Below are 18,842 nucleotides of genomic sequence, written 5' to 3'. Positions count from 1 at the left end.
GAATATTTTTTCTTGTTTTGTTCTGGCTGTCATATTTACAGGAAAAATAAGTCGAAAAATCGGTTTGAACAATGAACTAAAAATTAAGTTCATATTGTGGATATTTTTTTGCTTTTTTGAAAATTGGTAGGTCATGCTACGGCAGTTTATATTTCCTGAAATTTTTTAGGGTTTTCACTCCCAATCTCTGAAACAAAATCAATTAAAGAATGAAATAAACGATTTGCTCCTGGGTAAATTCTTGCACTAATTTGTGTGGAGCAAATCAACTAGAAAGAATTGTTGCCTGACAATGATGTGAAAATAAAAAACTGAAATTATAATTTTATATTGTAAAGTTTCGGAGTCTATATCAGACTCCTTCATCAGACGAGAATCAATTTTCGAAAATCTTCTGAATTGTATTTTGTTTGACATTAATTGTGAAAACCCTAAAAAGTCTCAGGAAATGCAGAATCCTCCCAGAATAAATTTCAATTGTGTTTGAAGCTAAAGTCGATGTTTTTGTACGAGTAATTTGTTTCGTTTTTTATTCGCTGGCTAAGCATTGGTTCTCGTAAAAATGGTTGGAGATTCAGCTTCGTGATCGAGATCCTTTATGAGGGTGTACCTATTTTAGCTGGTCTTACCCCGGGTTTCATAAAACGGAATCAACGCTTGATTGACGAATAGACGTCAATTCGTTTTCAATCGATAATTCAATCATGATCATTCAGAATGTAGTTCTCTCATCAAATGATGATGCTCATACGTCCATTCAATTATTCTCAATTTCTATTTCTTCAATATATACCTATTCAGAAATGAAAAGGTTGATTTCGTTTTGGAAATCGAGTGACTGTCGAATCGTTGATCGGACAATCAAATATTTTTGAAACCCGGTGTATTTTATTGTGAAAGATTTGTAGTGGGTGGAGTGGAGACTTTTTCAGATGGAAAAAAAAGGAAGACAACTATGCTGACCATTGCACCACCATCGCATATAGATAATGTGAAGGTTCTTTTGTCGCATAGTCGTTGTGATTTTTTCCCCAAGCAGTGGCGGCTCGTAGCCATTCGACAGGAGGATGAGTGGGCTAAATTCGAAATGGTGATGGGTCAACATCTTCTCTGTTCAAGGCCTTTGGATCTTTGATTTTTGCTATGTATTCTCAATGCAACTTATTGAAGAGATTTCCACTTTAGTGATCCAAAGTGAGGTTGACTAATTCGATTACCTAGACTAGATAGATATCAGTATATCAGTAAAAAGCTTCATGAGATTTTCAATTCGTTCTTCGTTGTCTAAATCTGAAATTTCCACAATCTAGCTCTTTAATTTCGTACTGCACACTGCACGTTGAATACAACATAACATAACTATCCGACTCGATGGACCATCATCATAAATGGCAATTCCAGTGTGGCTGCGTCCAGGAGGAGAGAGCACACAGAAGCACAAAGAACCAGAGACCCCAGGTTAAGCCCGCGTATAGATCTGCCGCCGATCGTTTCCGTAAACGAACGAAGCCGAGCTGTTTTGCCCGGAGTTGGCTTCCGAATAAAAACGAACTCAGTGACCGTACACCCGCGAACATAAGGGGGGGTTTTTCGAATGTAAGCGCGCTTTTAAAGAACCGGAAATTTTTTTGGAAAATTCCTTGTGCTACTCGAGAAAAGTGTTTAGTGCGTATTCCGTCAACTTACGATTGAACCTTAGCCCGTCCTCAAGTTATAGTGTGTTGTGACTCGTGAAATTCAAAGGGCACGGATGTTGTGAGCTTTGGGAGTTGTGCTTCAGTGAATATTTTTGTTTTTGAGTGTTATGTAAAGGATTGATGGAATTTCCGATAGATCAAGGATTATTTAACTGCTTGTATGGTTAGTATTTTCAACAACTGTAATTATCAAAGTTCAGGATGTCTTGGATGTGACACAGCAATGTTTGATGGGGTGTAGGTCAATGAATCCTTAGGCTGACATACATTCCATCCATAAAATGAAAATTCCATCTATGAAATGAAAATTCGTCAAAATAGTAATACTTCAAAATGATGATGATGACAAATCGAAGAGAAAAAAAAAATCTAACCACGTTCCTCACACTTGCAATTAAAAAGCAAACTCGTAAAACGAATAGAGAATCTAAATAAAAGATTTCCTAAAAAGAAAAGTTTAATTTTTTTCTTGTCGATTCTTTCAGATAATAAAGGAATTTGGAAGAAATTTCTAGAAAGGTGCAGTATCCCTTTACATCTATGTATACGATTGATACGATCTGTTTGTTTTTCAAGCATAAAAATATCTATAACAATAAATGAAAAATTTGCACTTTGCAAGTAATTATGTAGGTATATATGATGTGAAAGTATGAAAACAAAATTAAGTAGGTATACCTATTCCGAGACCTATTCATGATATTTTTCGAAGGATTTTTGGGAGGAGAATGAAATGTTCTCCGAATGATTCTCCCAAAATCAGAAACGCATGTTTCATATGACCGGCAACAAAAAAGAAAAACCCATAAAAAGGTAAAAAAAAGTATAGTTTTAGACTTCTGGCTGATGATGACTTTGATGGTAAGTTGCAACTATACTATTGATTTTCAAATGAAATTTTCAGAAATGGAATAAACCAATATTTCCGATAATATTTTCAAGCACCTATGGAACATGAAGTGAAAATGATTGCAAAATTAATATTTTCGTCATTCTTCAGCAAGAAATAATGTAAAATGACAGAGTACCAAACCAGCAAACCCTACGCAAAAAACAAGTAGCTTCTAAGACGGAAGCTGGAGTTTCAAACACCCAGAGTTTCGAAATAAATATGAAAATATCAAAAATTTATTATATATATTTTTTGATTCATAGGTAGAAAATTTGGTACGAATTGATGCAACAGTTTTTGAGAGATTGATCTCATACTTTGGCGAAACGACCACTCAAAACCTCGCTTAAAACTGAAATCTCCTATTGCACTGGAAGTATCGAACTGAATTTCCAAAATGTAATGCAATATGAAAACTAAGCTACATTTAAAGATTCGAGGCATTTCGCCTAATGATTCAACCTAGGTTTCAACAGAGATTGGATCTCATATTTTGTCGAATCGACCATCGAAATTTCCACTTGTACTGATTGATGTATCAAACAGAATAAAAATATGCATCTCAAAACTATGAGTAATTTGGTGATCATCAGAGATTGAACAGGTATGGATGATCACTCGATATTTCTTTCTGATGCATAAGACCCCAAGACCGACAGGCCTTCGTCGAGATTTTTGTCATACTTCCGTAAGAGAATGAATGAAGACTGCACTGACATAAGCAGAAGTCATCTTTGCTTTTTGTAAAACATGATATATTTCCATCAAAACAATTATTGTTATATTCCTGTAAGTTCAGTATTTTTTGTCGACCTGCTATCAAATTCTCTCGTTTTTCCAAAATTGCTATTATTTGGCACGGAATTCATGTATCGGTAAATTGAAAAACTATTGGAAAACAATGATTACGAGTATGATTATTACATTCGAAAAATATGATAACAGAAAGCTTAATCAAAATCCGAAGGTTTTTGGTCGGGTTTTTCAAGGTTTATATTGTATTTCAAATATGAATTGTTTTTTATCGATGAAATATATGAATTTAATACTTTTTGTCCAAAACTTTTTTCAAAAAATACCTCGAAGAATACGGATCATTCGAATAATCAAACCAAACTCGAATAGATCAGTTTATAATCAATGTAATATAAGAGATTCATACTCGGGTTCAATGTTTTTTTTGTGAAATGATTTCTTTGATTCGAACAACATAATATTAAAATTCTGAAAAAATTTTTTTTCCGTTGAACAATTTCCTTTCATGACGAATTTCAATTTATGATTGAGGCATTTAGCTCGAAACCGAGCTCGAAACATGTAGCTTCTTTCCTCGATTCTGCTACTTCTTCTCTTAGAATTGTATTTATTTTCAATGAATCATACACACATAACCTAACATAACTACAATACAAAAAAGGTGTACTGTGTAGATGACTTGATAAGAAAAACCTCGAGAAAAACTATCAAGATTCCACGAGAGATTTCAGTTCATAAGTTGAAAGTATTGCTCTTCTATTTATTTTTACTACGGTGAACATACCGTAGAATAAGATACCGAGGTAGGTACATACTTTCAATCATATTATTCAGTTTTTGAATTCAGTTATTGGCTTAATTTTTATAAATCTTTGATACCTAAAAAGCAAATCGAATTGGATGCAAACATTTCTGACGAAAGCATTTTTGTGTATAACCAAAGAATCGATTGTTCCATACAGTGGCGGCTCGTGGTCATGAGAGCTGAGGAGGCTAATAGTTTTCGAGGAGTGTTGGAACAAACTCTTATCAGTCAATAAAGTATACTTCTTCAATATAATGAAAAGTTGCCAGTTCTAAGACTAATTTTCAATGCAAGGGGATGCTATGTGCTCCTTTGACTTGTTATGCCTTTCGATAGAACGCGGTATATTTTTCAAATCTGAAAACCCCGTTTTGAACCATGAAGTATATTCTGTTTGATGAGAAAATAGTAAATATGGCCAGCAGAATAATTTTTCCCGTTTGATCGATCCAGTTAACCAATCACATTTATCGTACCAAACAACACTGAAACCTCTATTCTGACGATTTTCGGTAGACTTTAGTGTAATTAAATTTGGTGGAGGTCTTGTAAAGGTTTTAACAACGTGTAAAGTTAATTCTCAATATTCAATTCCATTTTATTTTTTGATCCGTATCAGTACTTACCCCTAACGCCCTAACAGAACAACCTATCTTAACAAGAATATATCACAAATTTCCCGAAGTTCCAGTTCTCCACGAACTCGTTACATTCAAATTGAAAATTGAAATCATAACAACTACCTCCGGACAACGCCCCTACCGCCGGAGATCATGCGAATATAGTCGAAGACGGCACGAAAGAATCGATGGAGAACAGGGCAACAGGGGAGCTGTGCCTCCTCTGGTACATTTTACGGGCGAATATGGTACAGTAAGTCAGCTGAATTCTTGTTCGGCTAGTATGTGAGTCCAGAGAACGTATGCGTGAGTTACACTATCAATGGAAGCAGCAGGCCCAACAGCCTCCGTCCGAATAGGCAGTACTAGGAAATATTCACATTCGACGCGGCGGACGCGTACGCGGCCGGTGGATTATATGATTGTTATGCTGGATTTTTATGAGCGGAGGACCGAAAAATGAACTAATTTTTATCTGAATATCTAGTTCAGGTGTTCAGAAAATTTATATAGAAAATAAGGACATGCCCAAAATGAATGTTTTTTGGCTCTAAGCTTCATGAGGAGGCTTAGCCTCCCTTGCCTCCTCTGACGAGCCGCCCTTGGTTCCATATCATATCCGAGGTTATATCTATGATATGGGCTTCATTGTATGTAATTTTCTCGGTAATTTTCAAGAATTGTAATCTTTACGTATGAATTTTATTTTCCGTAGGAATGAAACCGCCTATACTAATGAGGAATTCTTGAATACCAAGTACATATCTTTATCGATCTATATATATTATATTGATATAGGTACTATTAATCTGGATAGGACAAGAACTTTCGAATTCTGGTAAGGTTTGAATATGCCCATATTCATTTTTTGTGGATTCTATATTCTTTAATTATCGTGTTGAACAGTGTGAACACGAGTTTTGAAGTGGTGGTCAATTTGATTGCGAAGCTTATCACAGCTTTTCTTATCTGCCAGTCCAACAAATTTTATCGTTTATTTGAATTTGAAATCGGCTATATTCAGATTATCATTTTTAATGTTGAACATTCGGTAATTTTAGATTTGCGATTAAACTGAGAAATTTACGGTTTAGGACACACTCTATTATGCCAATAGTCAATGGCGTATGTTTTTCAAGAAGCTGAAAAACTCCTGGAAATCTTTTGAAATTGTTTCAGTTATTAAAAATTGTATTCCCGAGAAACAAGTTCATTCTACTTCATCCATTCAGTTTTGACCTCTTATAATTGGTCCCTTTGTAAGTGGTGATCAGGTACCCACTTCATTGGATTTATTTCTTCACACCAAATTGAGGTTACGAAACAAACTTAAGTTACATCATGAAACCCAATTTATATCCACTTCCGAAAACTGACCTCTTGTCAGAACTGAATTCCAGTCACTTATCTTGACCAGCCAAATCTACCTGAATGACCGAGAATAACTAACACACTCCAGGTATATAATCTTTCTTGGAAAAACAGTTGACTCCAATTCACTTAATGCCCGAAGCGTCTGGAATCTCAAAAACGACCCTACAAGGATTATCTGCATAAATAAGCCATCCAATCAGGACTTTTAAATAGGTTCCCCATTGTTGTTTTTTGAATGGGGAATACTAAAAGGATTTGATATGTGTTCGTTGTGTAACATGGAGAATTCGGTGATACGAACGAAAAACCCGATTTACATAAATCCGCAATAGAAATTATTTCTTGAATTCTGATCTATTTTTTTGGGTTGTATTCATCGTGTAAAGAAGTATCACTGGCTAGTTTTTATGATCGTTTATCAAAGCCTGTTTTTCAACGTGCGTTTTGTAGATCTTTCATTTATCATATTCAGAAAAATTCAATTTGCCTGACTAATGCACTGCTTTCCATTGAACGTTCTTGATTACAGCTGTTGATCGAATGAAATAATCAAAAATATATATTGAAAGCGAAGATAACTGAATTGGAAACAAAAGTTGCTATTGGAAATCCAGTTTTTAATCAACAAATTATATGTATGTTTCGAGTTTTGTTCCTATTTAGGTGTATTGTGTTTCTGTGTAAGTTGAGTTTTTCGCTAGGTTTTTTTCGATATGACACAACCTTATTCTTTATATTCTGCTTATGACAGTAAAATAAGTCTTCCTCAGACTAATTATCATAAAATATTCAATTGATTTTACGAGAAAAATATAATGAACCACATCCGAGTCTCATATTTACACTTTGAAAGAGAAACTATTTGAACTTTGTATAATTGTTCAAACTTCCTGGTTAAATGAATGAATGGAAAAGTTCGAAAGATTTGAAGGCAGACATCAAAATGGCTCAACAGAAGTATTTACCCCTCGATTTACCCTCGTATTTGCCCACGAGAAAATCCTCCTAAAGGCGCAGTAAGAATAATTTAAAACAACGTGCCCTGGACAAAGTGGCGTTTGTTTAAGAAATAAAAAAGCTATAATTAAGTTTTTAAAATTCGTAATTAATCTTTATGTAGTGAATGTGCAGCTGTGATAGCGGTTAATTAAATTCAATTTACTTCTTCTCATTTTTTATAGGCTTAAAATTATGACAGCATTTTCCTCGGAATATTCACTAATATTGCAATCAATAAGAATGAATTGAATTTGAATAAATAGCATAAATAATGAAGAAATGGATGGAATAAAACGAATACATGAATTATGTAAATGTTTTTAATTTGGATATGTCTCGGGATATGTATTATGATGCAACCTGCAGTCTAATTTTTTTTGCACTCAATTGTATAGATAGATGCTAGAGGCATAATATAACATTCAATAAAAGAAAGAGAAACATCAATATACTTATACTCAACCCGATGGGCCATTATAGAGCCACAATCCTAATTGAAACTCACTAATCAAAGAAGAAGTCCGTGTATATCAAATTGATATCGGACACAAAGATGCAATTTTTTGTGTCTTTTTCAATCAATTTTTGCAAAACCTCGTGGAATGCATAATTGGCTCTTGTATATTGTGTTGTATCTGAACGAGTATCTGAATGTCTAAATTATATTGTGATTCTCTATCATTATTTTTCATAATAAAAATGATCATGTTTTATATCTTTTAGCCTTGAAGAAACAAAAATATATGTTGCGAATTCGGCTGTATGTTACAATATACCCACTATGTCTTAAAAACTGAAGTCATTCTGTATGGATAAGCACGCGTTCTTATTTTGCCCAATTCGATGTTATTCTTACAGAATATCCTCATTTGTTAATATCTGCGAAAATTAACATGCACGTGTTGGAGATTAAAATAAATCTTACAGAATAACCACTAATGAACGATAAGAAATTTAAAAATAGATCTATGGCTCGGTCTATGGTAACATTGGTTACCCTTACCTTATACTGCCTACTCAGGTTTACTCGAGGGTTTACTATAAAGTGAAAGAAATGGAACTACTTTTACACATATTTATAACCTGAGTGTTCTCAACTTAACCTGAGGAATAATCTCCGAAATTATCCCTTGTTTAAGCCGAAAGTATTTGAAGCTTCCTGTCTGCAGATAATGTGGATATTAGAATTGCCATATTGTAACAAACTGATTGAAACTGAAAATTCCTTAAATTTCAATGATTCGGTAGGTATATATCGAATGAAAGTAAATATATTGAATTTGATGAGGTAAATGGGAGTTGTTTTGCATGCGTCGGAAAGCTAAAAAACTTGTCGATTATATGGATCGGGGATCAAAAATGCTTTTAAAGTTTCAAAACTGGATGATTTTGTTGTCAAGTTATATACATGCTTGCTTGCTCTTATAGATGTTGAAATGGTCAGATTCATATTGATATACTCCGAGATATTACTCATAATCTCGCTCATAGTAATATTATTATTTATATAGCTCAATATCGAAATTTTTAAATAGCCATGTGTCGTAAAATTGCGGAAATGCAGAAATCAATAATTAATATTCTATTCGACAGTTTATATCCTTCTTTGTACGATATAAATATCGAGCAAGAGTCAGATATAAACACCTGTTAAGAAATATCTAATGCTTTTTTTATATTACTAAGTTCACTAAAACTGTTTCACAGGAAATTAGTTTGAAATTGAAGACAAATTTCCATATTGTCAAAATACTAGGCAAAAAAGGGCATCTAATGCCGCCGAGAATGCCGCTGATGAAACAAGAGTGTATATCGAGGTGTATATGTTTCCGGCAATGTGTATAATCCGGCAATGCCTGAAAAGGTGAGGTAATGTATGAAATATTATTCATTTCATACATTGCCTAGGCATTCTATAGAATGTCTAACGCCTAGCAGGCAATGTCTTCAAGGTAAGATCTCATTGAAGAGGGAAGTCTGACGATTTAAAGAGCGTGTTCTTTCGTTGCGAATTCATTGAAATGGCGGCCGATCAACGAGTGTCTCTGATCATTTTAAATGAAAAGTAGATAAACATATCTAGGATCAAAAAACTTAATCATTTTAGTTTTTGGTTGGAATGATTTCGGAACTACTTTACTATTAATACTCGTATTGATAACACTGAGTTAACAACCAAATATTTTGAGAAATTATGGCATTACATACCAATAACCTCAAATACCAGGTGGCCAAAAAGCTGTTTTCAGCTTTCTATTTCTTATTGGTATGTAAATGCCATAATTTCTCAAAATATTAGGTTCTTAACTTAGAGTATGAATAGTATTTCGGAAATCATTCCAACTGAAAACCTCGCTAAAAACATTAATAATTTTTGTTTAGAATGGATTTTCAGATATCTCTCTATCTCTTCGGTCTCCCATCAAAAGAGGAAATGAACTGGGAAATGAAAAAAAAAAAAAGAAATTAATGTAACAATCATAAAATAATTTCAATTACATATCACGAAACATAATAGTACATATATACCATTCGGATAAGATAATGAATTCACACCTGAATAATTTCAATTCACACATTCCCAGCCTCGTTCCCAGCAGACTAGCAGGCATTTTATATAATGCCTAGGAATTGTATACAATGCCTAGGTCTCGGCCTAGGTGAAGTAGGAAATGGACAAAACGCATTCGAATAATTTCATACATTGCCTAGAACACCCAGACATTCTATACATTGCCTAGGCATTGTATATAGACTGCCTGAATTATACACATTGCCGGTAACATATATACACCCATGTGTCAGCCTATAGGCTATAGAGAGGGCTATAGGCCGTAAAATAAGACCTTAGCACATGCACACTTAACTACCGGAAAGGGTTATATCATGATTTTCGACAGGAGTTCCAATCTGGAATAAACTTTTACGGACTGCCAAAAAAAAATTCTCAATTGAACTGATATTTGTTGAATTTCAATGATTCCTTCGAATTGCGCTGTGGAATTCCTCAAACCTTGTCCAGCTCAATACGAAATGTCCTCACAATCAACGGAAGGGGTAAAACAACGAGCAACCAGATAGGGATGGTCGTCAGGAGACCTACCCCTACTGTTATTTGGGTATCGACCGTTTGTAATACTAACCTAACCTAACCAGTTCACGCATCAGTGCTGGGGTGGGCGGATATTAAAAATTCCATTAGCCTACGGCTTCAGCGGTGTTGGCGTGATGTGTGGAGTTTAGGATATTGGGGTAGCTGGTATAGATGTTTAGGAAATCTCTGAACATTATTCTAATTAATAAGACAACGAACGGCTATCTATGTTCGAAGCAAGTGCCGAATGCAACAATAATAAAGGTTTCCTTGGAGATTTGGTTGAAGATGAGTTTACCTACGAGGATGTATTGATATCTAGTTAGCCTAGACCAGTTCCATACATAAAAAAAATATTGCGTTACCAATTAAAAGAAAGATGTCCACCGAAAGTGTGAAAATCGAAAAATTGGAGTATCGAGTCATCATTAAGTACCTGTATTTATAAGGGTTAAGAGATAAGCAGATTTACGAAGATATGCTTAATACCCTTGGTGACCAATTTCCTTCGTATGCGACCGTGAAAAATTGGACTGCCAGCTTCAAAAGAGGTAAATATTCCATTGAAGATGATGACCGATCGGGAAGGCCAGTTTCTGTGTCAGTCCCCGAAAATATCGCTGCAGTTCATGACTTGATTTTATCAGACCGCCGAATTGGGCTGAAACGGATATCTGAAGCACTGAATACGAACGCGTTCATCATATAGTTCACGTCAATTTGGACATGAGAAAAATTGCTGCAAAATGGATCCCCAAATGTTTGAATGTTGACCAAAAGCGTGCAAGGGTAGAAGCATCGCGTTCGATCTATGCTCGATTTTAAAACGATGTATACTTCTTAAACCGAATTGTTGTATGGATGAGACTTGGGTACATTTCTACATTTTCTACGATCCAGAAACGAAGCAACAATCGATGGAATGGCGACACACTGGTTCTCCAAGACCTAAGAAGTTTCGTGTCCAAAAATCTGCAGGAAAAGTTCTTGCTTCAGTTTTTTGGGATTGCCATGGAGTAATCATGATGATTTTTTGGATAAGGGTAGAACAATAACCGGAGATTACTATTTGATATTACTGACCACTCTACGGGAAAAAATTAAAGAGAAAAGACGCGGAAAGCTATCCGAAGGTGTTTTGTTTTTGCAGGACAACGCCCCTGCACACAAATTTCATGTTGCCATGCACAAAATTCGTGATTTAGGGTTTGAATTACTAGAACGTCCCCCTTATTCACCAGATTTGGCTCCATCCGACTATCATCTCTTTCCTCAACTGAAAAAAAGTTTAAAGGTCGTAAATTTTCTTTCAACGAGGAGCTAATAAAAGCTGTGTAGGTCTGGTTTGCAGAGCAAGAAGAAACATTTTTTTGAAAGGTTGACGTTGCAGGTTCGCTGTAATAAATGTATCAAATTAAGAGAAGAATATGCTGAGTAATAAAATATATTGACATTGAAATATTGTTTGGTTCTATAGTAGGCTAAGAATTTTTCAATATATCCTCGTAACTGAGTATGTATTAATAAATTACCAAATTAGCAAATACTCTGCAAATACATATATGTATTACATTATTTCTAAATTGGAGGTAAAAACGAAAAGAGGAGATCTTGAGTAATTTCAATGAAAAAGAAGTCTCATAAACATGGTACCGCAAACGATTCGTTTTCGTGGTACAGGGTGTTAAAGTTAGAATTTTTTTTAAATTTTTTTCTTAGCATCTATACTTTACAACACAAGAGTTTTATTCGATGTGTCAAAACCTTGGTCAAAACTAACAATGAATTTATTCACTTCTGCTTACTAACTGAATTTTTATTACAATTTGGATTTTTCTGAGGATTTCGAGAGAACATTTTTTTCTCGAAATCGGTAGCAGAGAGTGCAGAGACGACAAAACTGCAGGAGACCATATAGTTCAGTTTAACAACGAAGCCCGTTTTCCTCGCCGTTTTCACATTTTTTCAAACTAACAGTGGCTTACGAAAATAAAGTTCTGGTAGAAAACACAAAAATTCTTGTACCGAACTTGGCAGAAAGTTCAATTCCTATAAATAAAGTTGGATTATCTATACGGCAAAGGAGGCACGTGCCCAGGGGCGCGAAATTACAGGTTACAGGAGGCGCTGACATGAAAAATCATAGAATTAAATGCATGTAACTTCCAGAGCTCTAGCTATCACTAAAAATAAGGAGTCCAAGTACTGAGCATCGATTTTTCACCGCTTTTTTGAGATATAATCTGTATTCAATTCGTAAACATTCTTTGTATGTTTAAGACGACTCATTATTGACGAATTGGAAACAGAGTGAAGCAAAAAAAAACTTTTATGAAAAAAATAATTCAAAATCGAGTTCAAAATGTCTTCTTAACGATAGGGTGATTGTTATTATCGTGAAGTTATTTCAAGATTTCATAAAGGAAAATAATATGATAATAAGTTTTGTTTATTTATTATAGATTTTCCATCATCAATTATTTCGCGTTAAAAATAGAAAAAGAACGATTTCTTCAACAGAAACACGACTATCATAATAGGAGTATAAGGTTTTTTAGCTAAATGCGCTATTCTCAACAAGAGTAAAATAATTGGAGTTTCAAAATAACAGGCATTCAATACAAGGTCTAAGTGTTAGTGTCATCAATTTTGAAATTCTAAGATATTAAGCTGAAATTAAATGGGAAAAAACACCAGGAAAAACATTTCGAAAAAAAGTATTCAAAATGCGATATCAAAATAAATATTTTGCATTTAAAAAAAGGTGCTAATTTGAATCATTCACAAACTATACGGAATAATTGGAATATTCAAATAACATATTTGTATTACTCGAATTCATACGATAAGGAGAAATTCGAGTCCTAGTAAGCACTATGTTTTTCCATAAAGTGTTTGAATCACTAAGCTCTAAGTACACCTTTTAGAAAGTGCTCTAAAAGCGTTTGGAAGCATAGTGCTTTGGCACAGCTCTGTCTGGTGGTAACAATCTCAGGTCATCAGATACATAAGAAAAAACGGATGCGATCATTATCCCACAAATATGTTCTCGATCGATTTTGAATGGTTTGAGCTTTTTACCAATCCATTGTATGAATAATGTAGCTCCTCCATACCGAGATGAAGATTGTGAGTTCACTCAACTCTCTTCTCAGTCCATTCTCGCAGATTAGATTTGTGATTGTTGAAGAGTTATTGCAGAGGTTTAACCGAGGGTTTAACAATTGGAAACTTGTGGTGAAATACCGAGTGTTCTTCGAATTTTATCGACAAGTAGGCTATGGAATTATGACTGAGAATGGTCTGTATGTATAAGGAAGTTGTCATGATTGATTTTCACCAAAAAACGATTCTGAATTTGTAGACAGAATTCAAGAAAACAATATTTTTTAGTCAGGCATTATCTCGGGCATTAGGCTCAAATACAAAAGTCTCAGAATTCCATGGCACACTTGACGGCAACTGAATACAATAGAACTAGAGCCGCCATACTTAGTGCGAATAGAAATTCAAGAATTAACAGTGTATTTTTTGAATTCTCTTCGCAATGAACCCACTGATTAATAGTGATCACCTTTCCATAATGGAAAAAAGGTTAAATGACCGATAAAGGCAACAAATATTATGCAAACACAAATAGGCTTGATTCAACTCCGCGCAACCATAGGAATGCTAATAGTAACTTCTTTGGCCGTAAAAAATAATTTGAAATTAGAAATAGACTAGAACACATGAACACAAGTAGTAGAAAAACCCATAAACACAATTCAAGTGCACCAATAATTCTCAATAATTAGTACAATGGGGAATTCTCCTCAATCTGGGTTATCAAAGCGTATGAAAGATTAAACTTTATGAGTTTCATTCATGAATTTTTCAAATGCACCGCGGAAAATATTCAAAATTATTCTTCAAATATGAGGTTTTAAAATTCAAATTGCTTCGTTTCTAGTTTACGATTTGGCAACAGCGCCTACTAGAAATGAAAAGAACAATGGCTTTTTCATAAAATAACAGCTGTTGATTTACAGCCATCATAAGGCGCGTACTCACTGGCGAGCCTCAACAGCAACCGGCCATAAAAATCCCATAAAATTTTACGATCTTCTTCGTTCGTGGCAGATTTCATAGACAGCCATCTTTGTCTATCTCATCAAGATAGTGTATTTGTTGTCCTTTATTATCAACGCATATTTCAGTCGATGTTGCCAACTTATGCAATAGAAACGAAACGCTTCAAATTTTAAATACCCATTTTTATTTTCAAGTAGGTACTTAAAATAATTTTTTTTGGGAAACGGTTGAAATGGTTATTTGAAAATCTGACGTGTCAAAGATATTTTATGAAAAATTATTTTCCCACGTCACGTCAGAACAATTTGGACGCTACTGTACAGAACCCTATGATAAGTAGATTTTTGAATCATGCGCATTATGACGTGGTCCCACATCACGTCAAAGTAATCTGTAGGCACCTTTAAAGCTTTGCCATTGTTTTTTTCACCAGTGGCGCCTCGTGGTCATATGAACCGAGGGGGCTAATATGTGTATTCTCAATCAATCGATCATATTTTTTTCATACAATAAAAGTGATATTGTACTCTTGTGGCAACCTTTAGTGATCCAATCTATTGAACAGGATATGTAGATTAGGTACTCCAAGCATTGATTTTATCAAAAGGAGATCTTGAGCATCTGTTGTACTACGCTGCCTACCTCTTCCATGAACATAAGCTACTGAGTTGTTTCTCATGAAGAAAATATTGAATTGATATGGCCGATACCTGATGAAAACCTAGAATTCAACTGAAATCTGAATTACAGGATTTTCATGTGGTCGTGGTTTAATTATTAACTCATGTTAGTGAAAATAAGTTTTTAGTTCATATAAGAAAATTATGCATTCCTGCAATTTGACGCTATTGCTAACTGCCTTTGATCTCAAACGTTCCAAGGATGATGCTCTTCGCTGCTGATTATCCTTGTTTTTTTCCAGTTTCACACCCTTGACGTGTTTTCCTTGTGTTTTTCCCAGTTTAACCGAAATAGCCCCAGTAATTACCTTTGAAATGTTGCCAGCGTACTGACAGAATTCAACGTTGTGAAGTATTTTAGTGCTATAATGCAATTTTGAAACCGTTACGTAACGTCTTAGATGAATTTCAGGAAAAGCTACTATTTTTCCTTGATTTCTATTCGGAATGTCGAGAATAACAATTCATACTTTCACATGTGCAAAAATCCATTCGAAAAATATTTCGAATAATGTGTTAATTTGCCTAAAATCAGTTCGTTGTGAAGTCGAAAAGCTTATTTTTTTCAACAGACAAAATCATAACATATCAAGATAATCCAATCATTTTATATCCAAACAACTTTTTTATGAGTGGATCTTTAAGTAATTCACCAGTTCTCAAGGAACATAATTACGGTTAAGTAATTTTGACATTACTTTTTCCACAAAAACGACGATTGTAGCCTTTAATGTTTTCAAGTGGATACACTTCAAAACCTCTGTGAGTTTCTACATCAATTAGAGATTTCATTTAAAATCATAAGAAATATCAAGGTATTGAAATCATTTATCATTATTCATTATTATTTCATCCTGATTCTCAGTAGGTACCGGAGTGCCCCTCAGAAGCTCTGTTACTCTCTCTGTGAGCATGTAGGAGTTCGGAGAACCAGTTGTGTTCTGCACACAGTTTGTTACTGTGTCCTTACGCCACTTTAGGCACAGCACTGTTTATTTTAACCCAACAGTGAATGGTGTTTTGTATCCGTATCGACTAGAAAATTTCTTCCCTAGGCTGGAATTGAACTCAGTACCTTGCCGTTGCAATATACTAAGCCGACGCTTTAACCACTTAGCTACGAATGCTAATTTTTCTAATAATTTTCATTAATAAACTGAAAATGATTTTCTAATTGAATGAATATTGGGATAAACGTGGTACTACGGTCAAAAATGAAAGAAAAGAATAGGAATATGGTGGGTACCGAAGGACTGCATCCCATCTAATCTTCATCAAGAATATTTTTATCTTTCGCCATTTGGAAATGAATTGTGATTTATAAAAAAAAATAATGAGTTCAGATGAAATCTTTTATGAATGGTTTCTTCTCGAATTTTGTTCGACAGATTTAAAAACAATTATTTCAAATAGTGATTTCTATCCGAGTTTCTATCAAAATATGTATTCATTGAACTTATTGTATAATTACAATTTTCAATATATATTACTAATAAATATTGAGATTATATTTAGTAGATTTGTATGTGTTAAGAATTCAAGCCACTTATGTTATTGCACTATAGTAATAATAATAATAATTGAATAGCATTTCTTCAATTCATTTTATTCGGGGTAAAATCAATATAAATATAAATGTATAAAAAATATAAAATAAGTATAAACGCATAAAACCTTTCGAATCAGTTCATGTTAATACTTAGTTTTGATCATGTTTTGTCTCAAATATGAAAAAAACAGACGATGTCGTAGAACGCCAAATAATTATACAAATAATCGAGCAAATATGTTTTCTTAACAAAATACATTACTCTATTTTCATCCTGAAATTATCATAACTATTGAATAAACCTCGTAATAAACCATGAATACAGATATTTTATGCAGCATGCTAGTTGGCACCAGCAATCAGAAAAATTATTTATTGGCCTTTTTGCTAAGAATGTGTAGGTATTCCCATAAAATATTTCTGGTTTGTCTCATGGACTCTTACCGACTCTTGCCCTCGTAATTTGACATAACTTTCGATTGCTTGAAATATTTGGTGAATTTTTCCTTTGTTTTCCAAAAAAGAAATTTTTTATGTTTATTGTTTTATTTGAAACAGGTTTTTCATGTCTCTTTAAAATTGAGAAGCATATTGTCAAAAGGATCAACTGATTTCGTTATTTTTCATTCGATATGTTTTGACTACTTATACACTGAAAAACCTGAATAACAATTATAGACATACAAGGTTGTAATCTAAGTAACTAATTATTGCGTGAATTATTGGTAACACAGTACAGACTGCAGTATTCAAGAAAAAAAAGAGTTATCGAAAACTTGACTGGTTTGAAAAGAGTTTTCTTTCTACCCCAGTCTACAGTTCCCAAGAATTAGTATTTTTTTCTGTATGCAATGTGCCACACTGCTCATACAGACATCAGTTTTTCGTAATAATTAATTAAAAAAAATGGATTAATCAATATATAGTACGTGTATAGTGTGTAGACGAATTTAAAAAAAGGAAAAAAGCAGGAGAAATGGGAAGTCATGAAGACATTCGAAACTCGCTCTGACCTTGATGAACTTAGGTCTAAAAATAGAACTAACGAGTTCAGAGTTAGCATCAGTTATTTGGCTTGTTAATTGATGTATAGAAGAAATATTGACGCCAGGAGAAAGAGTTGAACTTAGCCCGATGGCAATAATATTGAATAATACTAAATTTAATAATCTATATATTACCTAATTGCTATAAACAATAAATGAATGTTCTCTCCAATCGTCCACTCTAGAAATCAATATTGCTTCTCTGCTGTACATAACAGTATGTAGTTGTAATGATAGTTTTTGTCTGAAAATATAATGAAATTGAAAGTTTTTAGCGGCATGACAGACAGGAACTTTTTTCAGAATTCAATTCCTGTCTGTCATGCCGCTAAAAACTTTCAATTTCAGTATGTAGTTCCTTCTTCCTTTACCCAACTTTTACAATGGTCCCTTACTATTTTCAAGCTCCAGTCAGAAAAAATCATTTTTTATTACTTCCTTATACCTCCAACCTCTCTATCTCGGGCAAATTGAATTGCGACTTTTTCCTTTCATTTATCAAAACTTTATCAGTGAAAAGTTTGACACCTTGTTTGTTTATTTATTCTCAGGAAATTTTCGAACTTGTGTGGAACTCATGTTAAACCACTAGATAAAAATAAATACTGATAAGAGTAGCAACTCGAAGTTGTCTTCTCAACTTGGAATGACGCCGATTTATCGATGGACTAACATTTTGATACAGTCAGAAATGAAAAGGGAATACTGAATATTTCGGAGAAGTAGGTAATCAAAAATTTATGACCCACATGATCTTGAGAAAGGGAAAGGGAAAACAACGCAATGCACAGAACTGGATTTTACTGCTTTTCTTTTATTTTATTTATTAAATAATAATAAACTTTGTTTGAATTATCGATATCTGTTCTTTTATTAATCGATCGATTTATCTTGTTGTCTGATTTTTTGAGATTTTTGTAAACATTCTCGGCTAATGCAGTATCATTATCTCTTTTTCTTTTCAAAGGATTAAGTATATTTTGGGAATCTTTTTTGTATCTCTTCATAAACTTTTTAGGGTTTTCACTCCCAATCTCTGAAACAAAATCAATTAAAAATGAAATCATCGATTTGCTCCTGCGTAAATTCTTGCACTAATTTGTCAAACAAAAGCCACAATTCAGATTTTCAAAAATAGATTTTTCGTCTGATGAAGGAGTCTGATATAGACTCCGAAACGTTACAACTTAGAATTATAATTTCAACGTTATTTATTTTGAGTTCATTGTCAGGCACCAATTTTTTCTAGTTAATTT

The sequence above is a fragment of the Coccinella septempunctata genome, chromosome 7, assembly GCF_907165205.1.
Source record: "Coccinella septempunctata chromosome 7, icCocSept1.1, whole genome shotgun sequence".
Taxonomy (NCBI): domain Eukaryota; kingdom Metazoa; phylum Arthropoda; class Insecta; order Coleoptera; family Coccinellidae; genus Coccinella; species Coccinella septempunctata.
This window is presented reverse-complemented; position numbering follows the sequence as displayed.